At 38.3% G+C, this 18,686-nt stretch overlaps 1 protein-coding gene across 1 annotated transcript in view; it reads left to right on the plus strand.

The window, feature by feature from the left end:
- Positions 1-18,686, plus strand: part of PLCB1 (phospholipase C beta 1) — a 496,305-nt gene that overhangs the window by 225,323 nt on the left and 252,296 nt on the right. The gene's annotated exons all lie outside the window — the stretch shown is intronic.

Raw genomic sequence — 18,686 nt, forward strand, 5'->3', positions numbered from 1 at the left:
CTGTCATGACCTTCCCGTCTTGGGTGGCCCTTCACGGTTTAGCTCATGGCATCATTGAGGTGCTCAAGCTCCAGCACCATGACAAGGTAATGATCCTTTGCTGAAGTTTGTTTCCTATACTAGCTTTGAAATCATCTTTCTGCTATTGTTTTTGCCTGCAGTTGGAGCTCCTGATTGATAGTTGATGCCAGACTTTTGTAATTTCCATCGTTGATTATCTGAGCTGTTGAAAATTGAGCTTTGAGAACGGTGGGTGTAGTCCTTCAAGAGGAGTTAGGGTGGATTTTGCTATTAGGTATCATGCAGAAACAGTGGTGGCCTTTGACGCATCGTGTACAGCTGCTGACACTTTATGTTGAAGGCAGCCATGTAGCCACACATTGGGACTTGTGAGATGCAGCTTGGGCAACAAAAGGCTCTGGAGGGACTGCCTTGCATGGCTATCAGACTGTTCAGCATGGCAGATTATATATTTTGTAGGGCTGTCGTAGATAATGAAAAGTGCTTAAACATACTTCACTTGGGAATAAAAAGGAGGACAAAGAGAAATTGTCAAATACTTATTACTTAGATTAGAAGATTTTATGGGACAAGCAACCTGACCATCTCTGAATCTGTTTGAAAGTTTTTCTTGTTATATGGTCATTTTAGGGAGTATAAATCAGTCTAAAAATAATTGTTACGATGAGCTAAATTGGGACGGTGAGTTTTGTATGCCAGGCCATTGTTTAGCTTGGCGAATGCTTCGTAGGGTGTATCTAGATTAGCAATTTAGAAGACTTTTTTTTTTTTCAGAACAGGCCACCATCTGTTTTCTTTCCTATAAACTTAGACATGCTTTGTATTGATGCACAAAAGGTCTGTGATGAAAGGGGGAGCACTATTTTGTTTCATTATTTTTTGAGTGCAATGTTCCAAAATATTATCATAACACGCAAACACATACCTCAACACTTTTCCAAACTAGCATCCTCCAAATGCTTTGGGTTATAATTCCCATCCTCTTGAGCTAGCATGAATATTTCCTTTGCTGTTTTGGTGATGATTAAAGTTCTGATTAAACATATCCGGAGGACACCAACTTGGAGAAAGCTGCAGTAAGAAATTACTACAACGTAGGTGAAGGACTGCATTAAATCAGTTGCCCATTTCCTCTTTATTTAATACATGATGGTAAATACTGTTTTTTTTGTTTGTTTTTGTTTTTTTCTGGTGCAGCATTCAAAATCAGTAGGTAAACCAAGAACAGTAAAGCCTCCACATTTCAAATGCTGTGTTTACAGATTACTCATTTGAACTCAGGTTGGGTTACTGAGAGTTCCTTCCCAATGTGAGTTCTGGGGAAAGCCAGATCATCTTGGTTTTTAGCCCTGGTTCCTACTCTTTGGAACAGCCTTCCACCAGAAGCACAGATGGCTTCACTGATCTTTAGAAAATTCTTAAAACCTGAACTGTTCAGAAGGGCATTTAATCAAGACGTGTCATCAGTAAGCCTATAATCATCATTTTTAATTCTAGTAATTTATGAAAATATTTGAGGATTTGAAAGATTTCTGGATTATTTGTATTGTATATTATTATACAATTATATTATTGAGAATTTCTATATTATTTCTATATTCCTGCTATAATTATTTTGATTTTTATTGTACTCAGCCATGAGTCCATGTGGAATGTGGCAGACTATAGATAAATAAGTAAATATAATTGTAGCCCTTCTTCATTGCTCAGTTTTTGTGATTCAGATTTGCTTAGGTATACAAAAATGTTAGAAATAATGTTAATAATAAAAATAATGTTAGTGTCAGGTAATGTTAGGAAGGAACTGGGAAAGTTAGATGATCTTCCTGGTACATTTGGTTCAGTTCTCATATATTATACAATATATAATTGTATATTGTAATGTGTCTGGTTTTATGAGATTTTAACATTTACAATCGTAGTTTGATTTTATTGTAAACCGCCCAGAGTCCCTCTCCTGGGGGAGGTGGGCGGTAATTAAATTTGAATAATAAATAATTTGAATAATAAATAAAATAAATAAATAATATGTAGCATGAATTAGTGAGACTTCCTTGTCCTATTACAGTAGACTCTCAGTTAACTGGAACTCAAGCAACTGGCACAAAAATCAAACTGGAAAAAAACCGGCACTCTCAAGCAACCAGAAAAAAACCCAGCACTCTCAAGCAACCAGCAAAAAAAATCTGTATCTCTCTGCTGCCATCTAGTGGGTATTAGGGCTTAATAGTAACTTTCAAGCAACCAGAAATGACATTTATCTGGCATCTACCAATCCCCATGGGTGCTGGTTAACTGAGAGTCTACTGTATGACAATGGTATATTATGTTGCAGACTAAATTCATGACCCCCATCTATCTGTCTCTTTACTACTGCTAAGACTCTCCTGTTTGTCTGTGTGTAGCTTTTAACTGGGTGAAATGGTGCATCACAGGGCAATAATTTTTGAACCAAGGTACCTCAAATGGGCTAACTTACAGAATGCATCCAAAATCTGGGACCCATGACTCCTGTGGAATTGAAATTTGGCAAATTTTATAAAACATTTTATGATATAAAAATTATCATAAAACATTTTATGACATAGTACAAAATGTCATAAAAAATTTCCTGTGATCAACTCCTGATGTTTGACTGGGCTATACAGTTCAATATGAATGACATGGGCTATTTTCAAGCCAGATACATCTCTGAATATCTCCCTGTATTTTTAAGAACTTTTCCAGTGAAGGCAGTACACTAGAAGCTCTGCCATGGTTGAAGGCATTGAGGAATCAGGTGTGGAAATATCTCTGAAACGATGACCCAACAAAGAAATTTACTATCAATTGTCACTTAAGCATTGACCAGACACTGCTTCTGTAGAAGAAAGAGCAAGCCACAAAACAAGGAATTCCCCAAAGCTTCTTGAAAGGTATAATGGATATGATCATGTATTAGTCCAAGAGGAGGATTTGGTTTTCAACATGAAGATGCACATTCTTACAAGAAAATATTCTGGACAGAATATGAAAAAGTAAACTGTAGAACATATCTCCGCCTTCTACCCCCCAAAAGGGGAAAAATTATCTTCTATATACATATTCACACATACATCAATTTGTTTTCAGTATTCAGTGTCACCACATTCAGTCTGTAAATGTTTTGTCTCTGTAATGGATTCATTTTATCACTGCTGCTCTGTGCTTTATACAGTATATTACTCTTGTTTTTAGATGATTTCACATTTCTTATTGTTTCAGTATATTAAAAATATATTGTTGGTTTTATTGTTAGCTGTCTTGAGCATTTTTAAAAATATTAATGCAAAACAATAAAAAGCATTTAAAAATAATTTCAAAATAAAAAAGAAGAGACAATAATTAGATGTCCAATGAAAATGACAAAATCCTAACAGGAAACAAGTGGAAGTGCCATTCAGCTTGTTACTTTGGCTTAATTTTCCTGTACTAGAGGGTATGTGTTCCATCAGGAAATTCAGAATGGAATGAAGGGACAGGATTGAAGATTGAGATAAACGTGATTTGAGAATATCCATTTATGTAAACGAGTTTAAATCTCTATGACCAGATAAATTACAGACCAGTCAGCTGATGTTGATAGGCCTAGATTATAAAGCAGAAAGGACTTTGAAAACAGTTCTGTAATTACCAGAATTCAGCAAAGTATTCTCAAGAAGTTAGTTGCCAGATTAACCAAAGCTTGCTTTTTGATCAGCTAATTTCTGTAATAGATTTTGGGAATGCTGTAGGCATAATATATCTTCATTTTCAGCAAAGCATTTGAGAAAGTGCTCTATAACATTCTAATGCTTTGAGAATGAAGGAGATACATAGTTTTCTCAAAAATCATACTAAAAAGGGCTTGTCTGTGGCTCCTTATCAAACTGAAGTAACGTACTGAATAGGGTGCCATAAGGTACAATCCGCTCCTATAGTATATTTTTAAATATTTTTATTAATGACATGAATGAGGGAATGAAAGAAAAGCTGATCATGTTTGTAAATTATACATTTTGTGTGATAACTTGTGCCTTAGAAAACACAAATAGAATTTAAAAAGAAAAAAGAAATGGGATGAAAATAACAGAATGCAACATGCTTCTTTTAGGAAGCAGAAATCAAATGAACCAGTATAAGATAAGAAACAGGTAGTCTTAGCTTTAGTGACCACAATTGGGCTTATGACCTTACTTCCCCTTTGGTTGTTAAGCATAGCAATGTGGTCACTAAGTGAAAAATCACATGACTGGGACTTATGATTTTACTTCTGCCTTCTGTATTAACTCTGCTTGTCACAAGCAGGTTGTAAAGCATGCGAATGGTGATCATGTGTCTATGGGATGCTGTGACAGCCATAAATACAAGCATTGATTGCAAAGTGGGTTTTTTTTCTTTAGCACGATCACAACTTGGAATGGTTGCTGCACAAGGCAGTCGAAAGGCGAGGACTACCTTATACTTGGTTTAATAGTAATATTTCTGAAAAAGACCTTGGATTAATGAATGATTGCAAACTGATTATGAGCAAGCCATGTGATATGGCTGCAAATGCAATTCTATGTTACATCTATAGAGATATAATTACTATCTCCACTTTATTCTGAGTCAGTCAGACCCAGCTTTGAATATTGTATCCAGTTCTAAAAAACCACTCTTTAAAAAGAGTTTCAGACAATTTCTGGAAAAAGTGTAGAAAAGAGCAACAAGGTAATCAGGATTCTAGAAACATAAATCCTATGAAGACAGATTGAAAGTATTAGCAACATTCAGCCTTAAGAAGAGACTGAGAAGAGATATCATAGTATTCTTTGAATACTGAACAGTGGCACAAGGGAAAAGATGCATCAAAGTTCCAGTGTGAAGAATGCAAAATAACAGATTCATGCTCTAAGTGTAAGGAAAAAACACATTCCTATCAGTACAAGCAGTTCACCAGTAGACTCTCTTTCTCTAGCTGATTTTATGGGGAGGCTGGAAAGCCATCTGTCAGTGTTGTTGTGATCTGGACTACTACACAGAGCAGGGCATTAAACTCAAGGGCTTGAATGGACTGTTCCAACAGTATAATTCTACAACTTGATCCATCTCTTGCTGGTTTCCCTTTAGGTCAAAGGAATATGCCTTCATTGAAGCCTGAATGTTGAAATCTGAATGTCAGGAATAAATATTCAGATGTCAGGTGAATGTAGGTGCTCTACAGAGTTTGAAAACAAATGCTAGAGTATGATTGGAGGTGGCAAATCTTATTCTTGCTAGCCTTCAGATATTTCTTGTAGAATGAGCTGTTGCATAAGAAAATATTTTTTTTAGTCTATCTCTTGAATGTTTCTTATATTTTCAACTACCCCTTGTAATTGTGAAATACAATATAATACAGTGACATACCATAGTAATTGAGTTTGCAGTATACCTATGTTGCTAGGTACCTTGGCCAATGCTGTTTTGTAAGTACACATTTGTACAGACTAACATCGCTTGCATAGATGGCTTTGCCTCTAAAATACCGTGTGATTTTTACTAGAATGCATCCAAGTTTAATGAGAATTTGATTTTTATTAATAACATATTTTGTGAGCTAAATATAGAGAGTCTGCATCAGGCAGAATTTTGGAGCTGAAATAGCATCTGACACATTGCATAGCAACCATTCTTCAGCTGTGGGTAGAAGTGGAAGCAGAAAATAGCCTAAACATAGAGAGCTTCTCCTATATTTTTGGGTGTGTGATGTCATGTATCCTAATATAATCTTAGCATTCATATAGTGCTTTCACACACTTACATTGTAACAGTCCTTAGAGCAGTCCTATAATTTAGGCCAGTGTGTGAATGTGTGTGCATTAATTAATTCCAGTTGGGAAACTGAAGTGGGTGGAGAATTGAATTGCCTACAGCTACCTGCTCAAGTTAGGGTAGAGCTGGCATTTGAAACAGAACCTTTTGTTTCATAATTCAGTCATTCAGAGTCTAGTTCTGGCCAAGAGGAACATTTGGATCAGTTAGAAGAAGAGTGCAGTTCTGTCAAGCTCTCTGGAGTGGAGAAAGAAATTTGGCTGAAAAGTAGCAGTCAAAATCCAGGTTCAGCGAGAACGAAGATAGAGAGAAGCAGGTATTTCAGGACCTTGGATAGAGACAAGGGAGCAAATGAATCTTTGCTTTTTGGAGTTGCAACCCGCTTGCTAAGAAAACACAGACTATCTAATCATCTTAACATTTAGTATCTTTATTTGGTATGGACATGTATCTAAGTGCAGTACAAGACACTATCTCTCACCATACATGATTTGTTCTGCTTAGCATGTTCTCTGTATCTGTTTCTGGGTTCCATCTTGCTAATTAAGCATGATATCTGAGATATTCAAGCCTATTTTACACTTCTGTCCCCTCCAGTGAATCATCTGTTTGCTTCTGTAAATTAGGAACTATGAGTGAAATCCAGATTAAAATCAGCGGTGTTGGACTGGCCACAACTAATTTCTTCCATTGGTTTTATTGGTCTAACTAGTGCTAAGTCTGAATTTTATCATTCATATACAAATTTGACAGATTACGTAATAATCTTGATTACGTAATATTTAACATTACTTCTCATGTCCCTTCAAGTGCAAAATTTTTCAGTGGCATAATGATGCAGTAAACACTAATAATAATAAGTCTGGATAGCAGACATTGCAATACCTGGAGACAGCAGAATAGAAGAGAGAGAACTGGAGGAAATCACAAAATATAAAGACCTGCAAATAGAAGTAGAATGACTGTGGCAAAAGAAAGCCAAGGTAGTACCAATAGTAATAGGTGGCTTGGGTGCAATTCCAAAACATCTGGAGCATCACCTGAACACCACTGGCATTGACAAGATCACCATCAGTCAATTGCAAAAGGCAGGTTTACTTGGAACAGCTTACATCCTGCAACAATACCTTTAATATTATTAAACAACAATATCTGCCTATCCCAAGACCTTGGGAAGGACTCGATAGGTGGACAAAAATGCCAAATCCAGTCTAAACATCTCGCTGACTGTGTGACCAACCATCATCATCATCATCATCATCATCATCCAACATAATGGAATTGTTAGTGATGAAAGAATACATGTTTTTAAATACATCTGCCAATATATCCCGTTTTAGCTAAAATATCTTTTAATACTTCAGGATCCCCTGTAAATTTTCTTGAAACAAAATAGTTTCTCAATACAGTCTGATAAAAAGGGTGCCCTTTTTGCTTTGGTAAGGCTTAGGGCTTTTCAGTCTGTGATAATGCTAATCAAGCATTGGAACATCTTTAAAAAAAACCTGAATGGAACCTGGAATGGAATCTTGAAGAGGCACTTTAATTTGTTGACCCCTCAGTGCATTTGTTGAGATGTACATAACTTGGGAATGATCAAGAATATGCTTATCTTTTACTTCTGTCTACACTTAAGATATATGCTGGAGGAAAGAAGGGATTTCTTTCATATAACGGCCTTTATTTAACTTTACTTTTCCTTTGACAACTGAAGGTGGGTAAAGAGCTCTGGTAATCACAGCCATACAAGGCTGTATTCTCTGCTGTCTTCTAGCACAAATACTTTGCTACTTCTGTGACTCGAAAGGTTGGGAGGAAACTGCATCTTAAGGAGCAGTTTGGAGAGGTATTAATATTAAGATGTGTGTTTGCAATGGTCCTTTTGCAGCACTAAACTTCAATTAAGCAGCTAGAAACACTATGGAAATGAGCGAGGACTAATACCATATAAATTTTTTTGGATTTTAGTGGCATTCCCATTCTGTTCCTCTGCATAATCAGATTTTATTGGAAAATCACTAGTCCACAGTATAGTGCAATTCAGACTGAAGTGGCTTTCAGTCAAATTATTTATCTATACAAGCCTCTTAGCTAAACTCTTCATACGTGTGCTCAGAATTTAGAAGGGTTTTAGTTCAGTGATTTCAAGCTGTGGAGGAGCTTTTTTTCCACGGAAGTTTATAAGAGTTCCTGAATGATACAATCTGTAGGACCTGGGGGACTTGGAATCCAGGTTACTGATACTCAGCTATCTCTTCCTCCAATATTTCCTTCAAAATATTGTTTGGGTGCAATATTTTCTGATGGAGGAAGACAATGGGTAAAGTAAAATACTTCTCAGAATCCTCTACAGTGCTCAGCATGTCCTCAGGAAAGTTGATGTAGAAGTGCAAACCACTTTAAAACTGCTTTTTCAGGTAACCTTCGACATTTCAGAAAATTGTTTTAACTTCTGAACTGACCAGTAAACTTTCAACATTCATGTATGTGACTGAAATCCTGCCCTTACGGGAAAAGCACCTAAGATGGTAAGGAAAGTACGTGCAAAATAGCAACCCTATGTGTCCTGACTAAGCAAAGACCACACCAAGATGCGGAGAAAGTCTCTAGTGTTTTATATACTGCTATTGTTGACAGAAAATCCTACCAAACTGAAGACGCGTGGGAAAACCCAGACAGATAAACCCCAAAACTCAAGGTGGGTCTGTTCTGGGTTTCTTTGAATGACAGCTCAAAGTCTCTAAACTGCACATGCATTTTCCCCCCTGGATAGGGGCCTCCTCCTGCTCACCATCCGTACTGATGACATTATGTTTTCATTAGAGAAGGACCCAAAATAGTGCTAAATGTTCAGAGAACTGCAAATAATCTTACAGACAGTCCATGAACCCAAAACTTTACTGTGAAGTCCACAATAGTAGACAACTGAAGGAATGACTCTAGAGAGTGTACACCAGGTCAGTTGGCTTAAACATGAGTCCCAAACAAGGCCATCCCTTCCCAACTTCCAGGTTTAGACATTGGCTTTCACGGGAATGTAAGCTGACAACACCCAGTGTACTCCGGCCTTTGATCGCTTCAGGCTTTCAGCTGTCAGGGTTTGAGTTCTGACCTTGTGTGCTGAACGCCAAGCTAATATTCCTGGAACTCTCATACAAAGCTAGCTGCCTCTGCACAGCACACATTCTTTTTCTTTATCCTGTCCTCATCGAGCCATGCTCTCTTCAATCTCTGAATGCATGGAAAGCCACATTCAATCTCTGTAGATGTATCAGAAGCTGCAGTTCTCTTTTCATTTGAGTAAACTTCGTTGAACACGAATACTGCATAAGGAGCATTAACTCTTTCAGGAGTCCACACAGGGATAAAGTGCGGCAGTAGTTTTGCTGAGCTCAGAATGGTAGTTTTGCTGAGAATGGTACTCAGAATGGTAGCTCTGCTGAGCTCTACCTTCAGACTTACATGAGAATAGGCAGGTTTTGGAAGGAGAAAGATATTGGAGTTTTAAATTACAGTCCAGTTTAGAGTTATGTTGCTAAGAATAGTTGTACAGTTAGATTTATTAATTAAGGAATAACTGTTACGTGCATTTGAATCTGATAGCAGTGCGGAGTGTTCAGAGAACTAATGTTAGAAATAAGTAGTCCCCCCCCCCACAAAAATCTGTGTGATTACTTCTTATATTTAAAATCTTAAATTACTTCTTCTGTCCCCAAAACTGCATATCTTTAGAAGAGCTGATATCTAGTTTGTGGCACTGATTTATCTGGAAGATTGGAGACAGTTTTGAAAGAAAATTCATCAAAGTGCTATCTAAAAAGCCTGTAAAACATCAGCTTTAATTGAGATTCCAGGAAAAAATGCCCTCAAACATCCATTACCTTTCTATTGGTGCTTCTTTCTTCTCCCATAAGTGATGAATTCATTTATATTTTCCCAATTCTACAAGCCCCTTTATTCATTTGTTCAATGGACTGTGTCCCTGGCATCCTGGTAGAGAAGCTTTAATGATGACAGTATGTCAAGTAGCAAAAAACATTTTGACAACTTTTAATGATACAGTAATGATACTTATTTAAATAGTTTTCCCTAAATTATGTTGCCTTGCTTTTTGGTTCAGGTAAAATGATGGAACACTTTGAGTAATCTTTTATGGGTATAAAGACTTGCCTTGGGGTAATAAAAAGCTAGTGTGCTGTGAGAGGTCCCCTTAAACATTGAATTTTGGAACTTCCATATTTTTCTTTTATTTATTTATCTGTTGCATTTGTATCCTGCTTTTGCAGTCAAATTCAAGGTATAGAATTCTCTATAAAAAGTGGTGGGGGGGAGGACAGCATTCAAAAGCCATTCTAATCCTTCGCCCAACCAAAGGAATTTGGATGGTCCTTTTAATCTGCTTTCCGGCCTGGGGGTGTTTCTTAATGCCAGGTGAAGCACCTCTCATCCATGATTAACTGTAGATGAAGATGCTGATCTGACATGTGTCCCCAAAAACCCTAATGTCAGACCCTTGTAGCAGTAGTAGGACAGGATGGAGGATTGGGATGGATGTGGTTGCTGCCTTCTGTAATGTGTCAGTTGTGAGTATGTCTTAAAGAGAACCTGGAGGCTTCTGGGAGTGAACAAAATAAAACATCTGCTATTGCTATCAAATACATTTGTTTGTACTTTGGATGGTAATCCATCATACAGGAGCACATTAAGATGCCTTCATGTTAAGGTTAAGATGCCTTATATCTTTCCCACTGGGAAGCCCTTAATACACCAATTTTGAAGGAGCTGAACTCACTTCCTGTTCATAAAAAGATCGCTTTAAGCTGCTTGTACTGCCATTTGAAGCCCCAATAGTCTGGGATACATATATCCAAAAGAGTGCCTCGCCCTGCCTCAGCCTCCCTGTGTCTTAAAAATTATAGTGGAGGCTTTTCTCCAACTACCTTTAAAGGGTTATGTGGCAACAAGAAAAATAACCTTTTGGGGTGAAATAGTCCCTCTTTTTAGTAGCATTCTGGTGTGATGAAATGGTGATGAAATGAGATTAAAGAGTAATAAATAATTTTGTACAAAACTACCTTAAGAATCAGATGTGTTGTCCTACATAGTTTCCTGGATTATAGGTATAGTCATAATTGGATTAGCCAAATGTTTCTTCCCTATGGACTATAATTAGGTTTACCAACAAGAGCTATGCTGGGTGAGAAACAAACACCTCCCAAGACAAGCAATGGAAATCTAGCAAAAGGATCCCTCCCTGTTAATGCATCAATATCGACTCAGGCATAGGAAGAGTGGAATTCTTTTCTAGATTCCTTTTGATTGCCTTTGGGAACCTTAGTCTGGAAAAGCTTCACAAAAGGTGCCACTTATTTCTAAATAAATCACAGTGCAGAGCTGGAGACAGGAACTACCAACCTGCAGCCAGATTTAATCAGTCCTGCACTATCAGCCCATTCTGATGCTTCTGGAAGGCAACAGAAAGAACTGGGCTGAAGTAAGCTTTCGGTTGCAGCCATTGCTGCTATGGAAGGTGCTATGGTGGCTACGTTTTAGCAGCAGATACTAAATTAATGTAGGATTGACTGGAAAGGGATTACGAGGTCCTCCACCCACCCCTCGGCATGTATATGGTGATCCACCCAAGATGAGGACTTCCTGAGCCTTGAGGGAGGGAGACTGCTGGCTGTAGAGCCTTGTGAAGCACAGAAGAAGGGAAAAAATACAAGACAAACTCCAAACACAAAGACAGATGTTGAAGGCTAAATGAATAGCACTTCAAGGAATGCTATACGTTTTGACAAAGCACTTAAATTACGCAGTTGCAGAAGTCAAAGAATTGAGGTCTAGGACTGAAGACAAACTACTGCCTTAGTTGATTGTTTAGTCTCAGGTACCATATTGTCTTCACTTAAAAAAATGCTTCTAGTGGCTGGCATATTTACACCCAATTTAATAAGTTATGGTCTTCAAAGGCTCATTCTGAACATTCTACTGAGGAAAATAGGAGGAGGAAGAAATTAAAATAAAAAATAGCCTTTTTTCCCCTTCCAAGTTGGAATATGGAATAATCCTCATGCGTGAATTTTCTTTTACATCTTTAGGTATGGTAGCCAGAATGTGCTTCATCTTGTACTGATCTTATGGGTTTTTCCCTCTCTTTCTTCCCATTCTCATGAAAATTGTGCATGCAAAGAATCAGTATAATTTGACTGGGATAGTTAAATAAGTAGAGAGAAAAAATGCAGACTTCTCTCCAACTATTTTCAGCTTGCCAAAGAATGAAGAAAAGCAGATCGATTCTAGAAGTCTTATTTAATGCAAGCTGACTGAAATGTGGAAGAAACTATTAAAAAATGAGGGTGACCTAGCTGGGGCATCAATCACCCCACTGATCACAGGGTTTGATGTGGCTGATCTGGATGGCTAGGCAGGTAACCCGTTCCTGTTTCCCTATTCAGTAAGCCTCCCTACTGAAGCTGCATTCTCAGCAGAAGGGTAGGACCATCCCAGATAGAAATGTACCATTCTGATCAGGAATATATAATAGCTCCCCTGCTAGAACCCGCAAGGAAGCTGAAGGACCATGTAGCTGTTTTGATGATACTGTGGAAATAGTTTGCCATTCTGACCTTCTTTATGGTTCCTAGAATGTCTTAACTAAAAATGAAGAAAATGTAATGGATATGGCTAGATTGGCCCTGGCTTCTCAGTTTGTCAGGATCGTCTATGCAACATGGAATATTTAGATACCGTTTTTCTGCTTCAAGTCTTCTGAGTGAGCAATATAAGAATAACTGCAGGGGACTGGTGTTATCAGATAGAATACTTTGGGGACGTATGAATTAAATGACTGTCTCAATTTGACATAGATTTAATAATCTGCAAGTTTACTTTTTGTGAGATGAAAGGATGGACAGAAATGGATTTTATGTATTTATTCAATATGTATGGCTACCCATCTCAACAAGTGACTCTGGGCAGCAAACAAAATTAAAATAAAGTTAAAAACAATTGCAACAATACAAAAATTAAAATGCATCTCAGCCAAGAAAATATCATATCCCATAATCACTAAGACCACCAAGAAACTAGTCCCTGCACACACTTGGGGCTCCAGGCACAGGCCCAGATCCAGGTCTTTAGGGCCTTACAAAAGGGCCAGCAGAGTCGGTGCCATCCTGATCTCCAGAGGGTGAATGTTTGTTTGTTTGTTTGTTTATTAAATTTGTCACCGCCCATCTCCGACCTGTTCTTAGGGCAGGCGATATGGCAGAACAGGCATACCTCCTGGGCCCCACCAACTGGCATTCCTTAGCCAACAGGACCTGAAGCATACCCATCCTTCCTGACCATATTGGACAAGTAGAAGCAACTGGGGAGAGATGGTCTCTCAAGTAACCTGACCCCAAGCCATGAAGGGCTTTAAAGGTGACAACCAGTACCTTGAATTGCACCTGGAAGCACACTGGCAACCAGTGCAACTCATGGGGTAGTGGTATTACATGTGGCAAACAACAGGCACTATTTACTACCTGTGCTGCCACATTCTGCACCAGTTGAAGCATCCAAATCCTCTTCAAGAGCAGCCCTATGTATAGCACATTGCAGTAGTCCAGTTGGGAGGTCATGACGGTATGAGTGACAATGATCAGGGCCTCCCAGTCCAGTAACCAAGGGTGTGCAAAGACCCTCCTGGGCATGGTTGCAACCTGTTCTTTGAGCAGGACCCATGAGTCCAGAAGGACCCCCAGATTGCATACCAGGTCAGCCAGTGCCACCTCATCCAAGACCAACAATGGAAGGTCCCCAGCACCAGAAGATCCAAACATCCAAAGCCACTCAGTCTTGCTTGGTTGTACTGAAGCCTGTTGCACCCACTCCAGGGCTCCACAGCCTCCAGACCCTGGGACAGGATGTCCATGACATCACTCTGGTGGCCTGGGGTGGCAATATAAAGCTGGGTATCAGCATAGTAGTGATACCTCACCCCAAAGCATTGGATGACCTCATGCAGCAGCCTCATATAGATGTTAAACACAAGGGGAGAAAGGCAGAAAGGACCAAGCCCTGTGGCACCCCACAAAATCTTTAAAGGTTTTCTCTGTGTTTTCAAATGTAGCCTGCACGGCCTACATGAAGAATTCCTGGCAAGGGATAAGCTACATCTCAGAAAATGTGAAGGATGTGATCAGCAGGGACCTATCATTGGAAGGACATTAAACTAGAGTATAAGGGGAAAGCACAGAACTAAATATATGACCACGGAGTGTGAAATCATGTTGCCTGTTTTTCATAATTTATGTCCTCAAATTGTATGTTGGGGAACAATATTGCCTGTTTTGTATTGATTCTGGAAGATAGTTCAGGTAACTATGGGACCAAGGCCAACAATGCAGAGGACAAAGGGAGAAGCAGGATGGCAGAGAGAGGACTTGGAACATACAGAGTATGAGAAACAAACACAGAGAACTAGAAATCATAACACATGAGGACAAAATGTCATAGGCTTTATTGAAACTTGATGAAGAGACACATGATGGGAAATAACCCTGGAAGGCTACAACTTATTCAAAAGGAACAGACTCAACTGGAAGGGAGGCAGTGTTGTGCTGTGAAGAAAGTACATGCCTGCACAGCAATTCATGACTTGAAGTGTTGCAATCCTGTTGAGAGTGTTTGGGTAAGAATAAAAAAAGAAACAAAAGTGTTGTTGTTGTAAGAGTTTATTATGGACCACTTGGTCAAGGAGAAAATATGGATGAGGCTTTTCTGTGTCAGTGATCAAACTTTCAAAGAGGTACCTGGTAGTAACAATTGAGAGGTATTCTACCCTGATATCTGTTGGAAATCTAACTGGCAAGAGTCATAGGTCAAGCTAATTTCTACTGTCTTACTATTGCCCCATTTATCAGAAAGTGGAATAAAATTTGTTAGTCAGAAAAGGTGCTACCAGACTATTGAAAACAACAACAACAGGAGGGTTTGATATCCTGGATCTAAACCTTACCAGCAGAGAAGAATTGAAGGTGATTGGAATTTTAAGAAAATATCATATCCCATTTTTAAGAAAAAGTTAGTACTGTATGTTACCCTTGATTCATGAAACCAAAAGGAAGATGAATCAAGAAGACTTGTATACTGGGTTTCAGAAAAGCAGATTTGATGGACTCAGAAAATAAGTCAGACCTACTAGAAGGAAAAATCGGGGACACCAAAAAAGATGACTGTGGATGCACACAGAGCTTTTTAAAAAGCTCAGAAGAAAAAGGGACATGTATAGGAAATGGAAAGAGGGGCATATTATCAAAGAAGGATACAAAGCAGTTACTAAAAGTATAGGGGTTGTGTAGAAAGACTAAAACCCAGAATGAGCTGAGGCTTGGAAGCAATGGCCAAAACAGCAGCAGCAGCAGCTTTTTGGGATACATCAGAAGCAAAAGGAAAGGTAATAAGGTCCTATGTGTACTTGGAGAGTAGCACTGAGTGAAGCACAGCAAGGCTTTGTCCTGGGTACTGTGTTATTTAACATTTTATTAATGTCTTGGGTGAAGGTATTGAGGGGATGACTATCAGATATGCCAATGACACCAAACCAGAAGGAGTGAGTAGCAGTTCAGAAGATAAAGAAAATTCAGAAAGATCTAGACAGGCTTGACCAGTGGACCAGAACAAGCAAGATGAAATCTAACAGAGATGTGAAGTCCTGCATCTGGGGAGAAAAAGTGAAATGCACAAGCATAAGAGGAGGCAGACCTGATTTGTGAAAGGGATCTGGGTGTTCTAGTAGATTGCAAACTGGAACAGGAGCTGACGATGTAATGTAGCTGTTCAAAAAGCAGATGTTACAGTATCTTGGCATGTATTAACAGAAGCACAGAATCCAGGTCATGGGAAATAATGACAGAACTGTGGTGACAGTTTGGGTTTAGGGTGTTGTTCAGCATGTTTGGAGTCACAGTAACCTCATATGACTCTGGGTTAGCCTGCATAGGAATTTGAGAATGAATTAAAAGCATCACAGCCTGGAGCATCTTTATTTTTTGTAATCGACACAATGAGTTGGAGACACCATGAACTATGTGAACAAGTGCCAATTTCTCAAACTTCAGAATGCATCTGATTGCATAGATAACCTGGTGGCTTTTTGGTTTGAAATGATTATTGTGTATGGCCTGAAAACCTGAATATTTAAGAGAACAGATAACTGTATTCAAGTATTAAAAAACAGAATGTTCAAGAGAACATGAGGAAATTATCTGTCCTCCAACAATCTGTTGATGACAAAAAATTGATGGAGAAGGCCTAAAAGGGGGGTTTAATTGTGTTTGGCTAAATGAGATCACTATCCTTTGTGCAATCAGAAGCCTGATGGCACATGGTTCCAGCCCTCTGAACGCTTATCTCCATGTGCCATACTTCCACATGTCTAAATGTGACTGCTGTTGACTGCCTAAGTTCCATGTAGGAGACTGAAAAGGTGGGTGTATGTTGGGTAAGTTTTAAGTAGGTCCAGTTTGCAAGGATGCAAAGTATGTGGTTAGTCCTTAAATGGAACAAAAAGCAGCTATTTTTCTTAAGTGTTTCCATAGCTTTTGATCTATGAATGAACGGATCTTTTCTAAAGCACATGTTTTTGATAGAAAAATAATTTATAAGCATTATGATTTTGGTGGAGGGTGTCTTGTGCATTACTTTTCTGTCGCATTCTTGAAAATAGAGTTTTGATTGATCAATTGATTGAATGTTACCTCAAACTACGATTTAGATGTTTCAGATGCAGACATAACACCCTTGGCTTCAGAAATGCTGCAGCATTTTCTTGTCCTTTGATATCAGCTGTGCTTCTTAGGTTTCTTATCTGTCAACTTTCTCCTAATAATAGCTGGCAAGTAAAGTTCCCAGGATTTTGAAGTAACAAGTCTAAATACTGTCTAGGGAAAAAGTCAGATTTGTGATTGTCAGTGATGCCAAATTTTGTTCTGTATCTACCCATAGTTTTGAAAGCATTAATGTTATGCTGGAATGGATTAACTTAATAAACATTAAAGATTTACTATTTTGAAATGTTCTATCTTTATAATGAAATCATATCAAAACATGAAGCTTTAATTGTTCAGCAATAACATATTTTGTTAGCCTTGTATCAGGATCATATACTGTTAAGAATTTTATTGTTTACAGAGCTGACTCATTTAGTAAAATTGATTACATTATTATCTGCTTAGGCACTTGTGCATTCTTAAGTTTATTGTTAACATCATATGACATCTGTGCGTGTGTATGTGTATGTCCATGTGTGTATGCATGTGTGTGAGAGATACACATAATGCCATTAAGGTGCTGGACTAGAAGTGGGAGACCCAAGGTGTAGTCATCCCTTAGGCATGGAAGCTGAGCTTTGGCGAGTTACTCTCTCTTAGTCCTAGACTGGGAAGTTGAAAAACATCTATCTACCAACCAACCCACACTGGACCATTAATCTTCAATGAAGAGACTTTCAGGTTGCAGTGAATCGATCTGGGTTGAGTGTCTGTATACTACTAAAACTCTCGTTGTGTTTGTATGTTTGTACCCTCAAGTTAGCCCAAACTGCATTGTACCACAATAATTTTGGAATCAAGGTATCTAAAATCCGCTAACTTAAAGAATGCATAAAAATCCTGGACCCATTACTCCTATGGAATTGAAATTTCCACAATGTTCAGACCAGTTTTATTCGCAAAGTTGTGGCCATTGCAGCGTCCCTGCAGTCATGTGATCGTGATTCCCAACACTCCCTGCCAGCTTCCCACAAGCAAAGTCAATGGGAAAGCCAGCAGGAAGGCAGAAGTCATTCCCGCTCCCACTGCTTTTTTGCCTACCAGTTGTCATTCTGTTTATCTGTTTAGGTAAGGAAATATTGACTTATTATTGAAGTTCGATTGCCACTATGTTATTTTTCTATTTATGATATATACTCTTCTTAGATGATCATGGGACGTCCAGCATTGGGGCAAAAAAAAAAAAATATGGCCAGCCTAAAATTTAATGTTTATTCTGGTCACATCAAACTGTACTACCTTTCTCTCAAAGGATTACCCAATAGGTCGCATACCCTGTCTATTGTATGTATGTACATGCATGTATGTACGTAAATACATACATACAGGGTGTACCAAAAGTCAGGCCCCATAGGCCAATAACATTGTTTTATTTAATTAATGTTTTGCAGAGAAAATGTTACTGTACTTAGGAATATTCAAAGGTCATGCATCAAAAAGTAAGGAAGCGTTTAGAAGAAAATAGCAACCAGTTTGAACACTGAATTCAGTTTATATAATAAATTGTCTACGGGGTCTGGCTTTTGGTAAACCTGTATGTGTATGGTAGTAACACAGGTACAGAAACAAAATAGGTATGAACTAATATATTTATGAACATAATGTGCTTACTTGATGGTATTTGGTTTTAAAGTGTCATGACAGATGGTAATACTGAAGGATATTAGTTAGCCTCTTAATTTTATCCAAATTTCCCTAATAATAGTTTTACATTGGCAGTGAGTTATGATTAGTATGGTCATACATGGTTACAATTAGTGAGCTAATTTTTTAAAACAATGAAAACTGACTTATACAGAATGGGAATGTAACCTTGATTATTTTCTGGTTTCCTGGGATGCTTTTTCTGTGTTTCAGTAGTCATTTCGTTTCAAGTGGGTTGGGTGCCATGGGCTTTTGCTAAGGAATTACAGTAAGTTGTTGGTTCCACATTAAACTACTACATGAGCCAAAGGAATATGTAGGATTATAGATGAACAAAATGGTTCCTGATAAATGACAAAAATACTTTGGGAATCCCAGTTCTGTTTTATAGTTCACTATGATGTGCTT

This window comes from Candoia aspera, chromosome 1, assembly GCF_035149785.1.
Source record: "Candoia aspera isolate rCanAsp1 chromosome 1, rCanAsp1.hap2, whole genome shotgun sequence".
NCBI lineage: Eukaryota > Metazoa > Chordata > Lepidosauria > Squamata > Boidae > Candoia > Candoia aspera.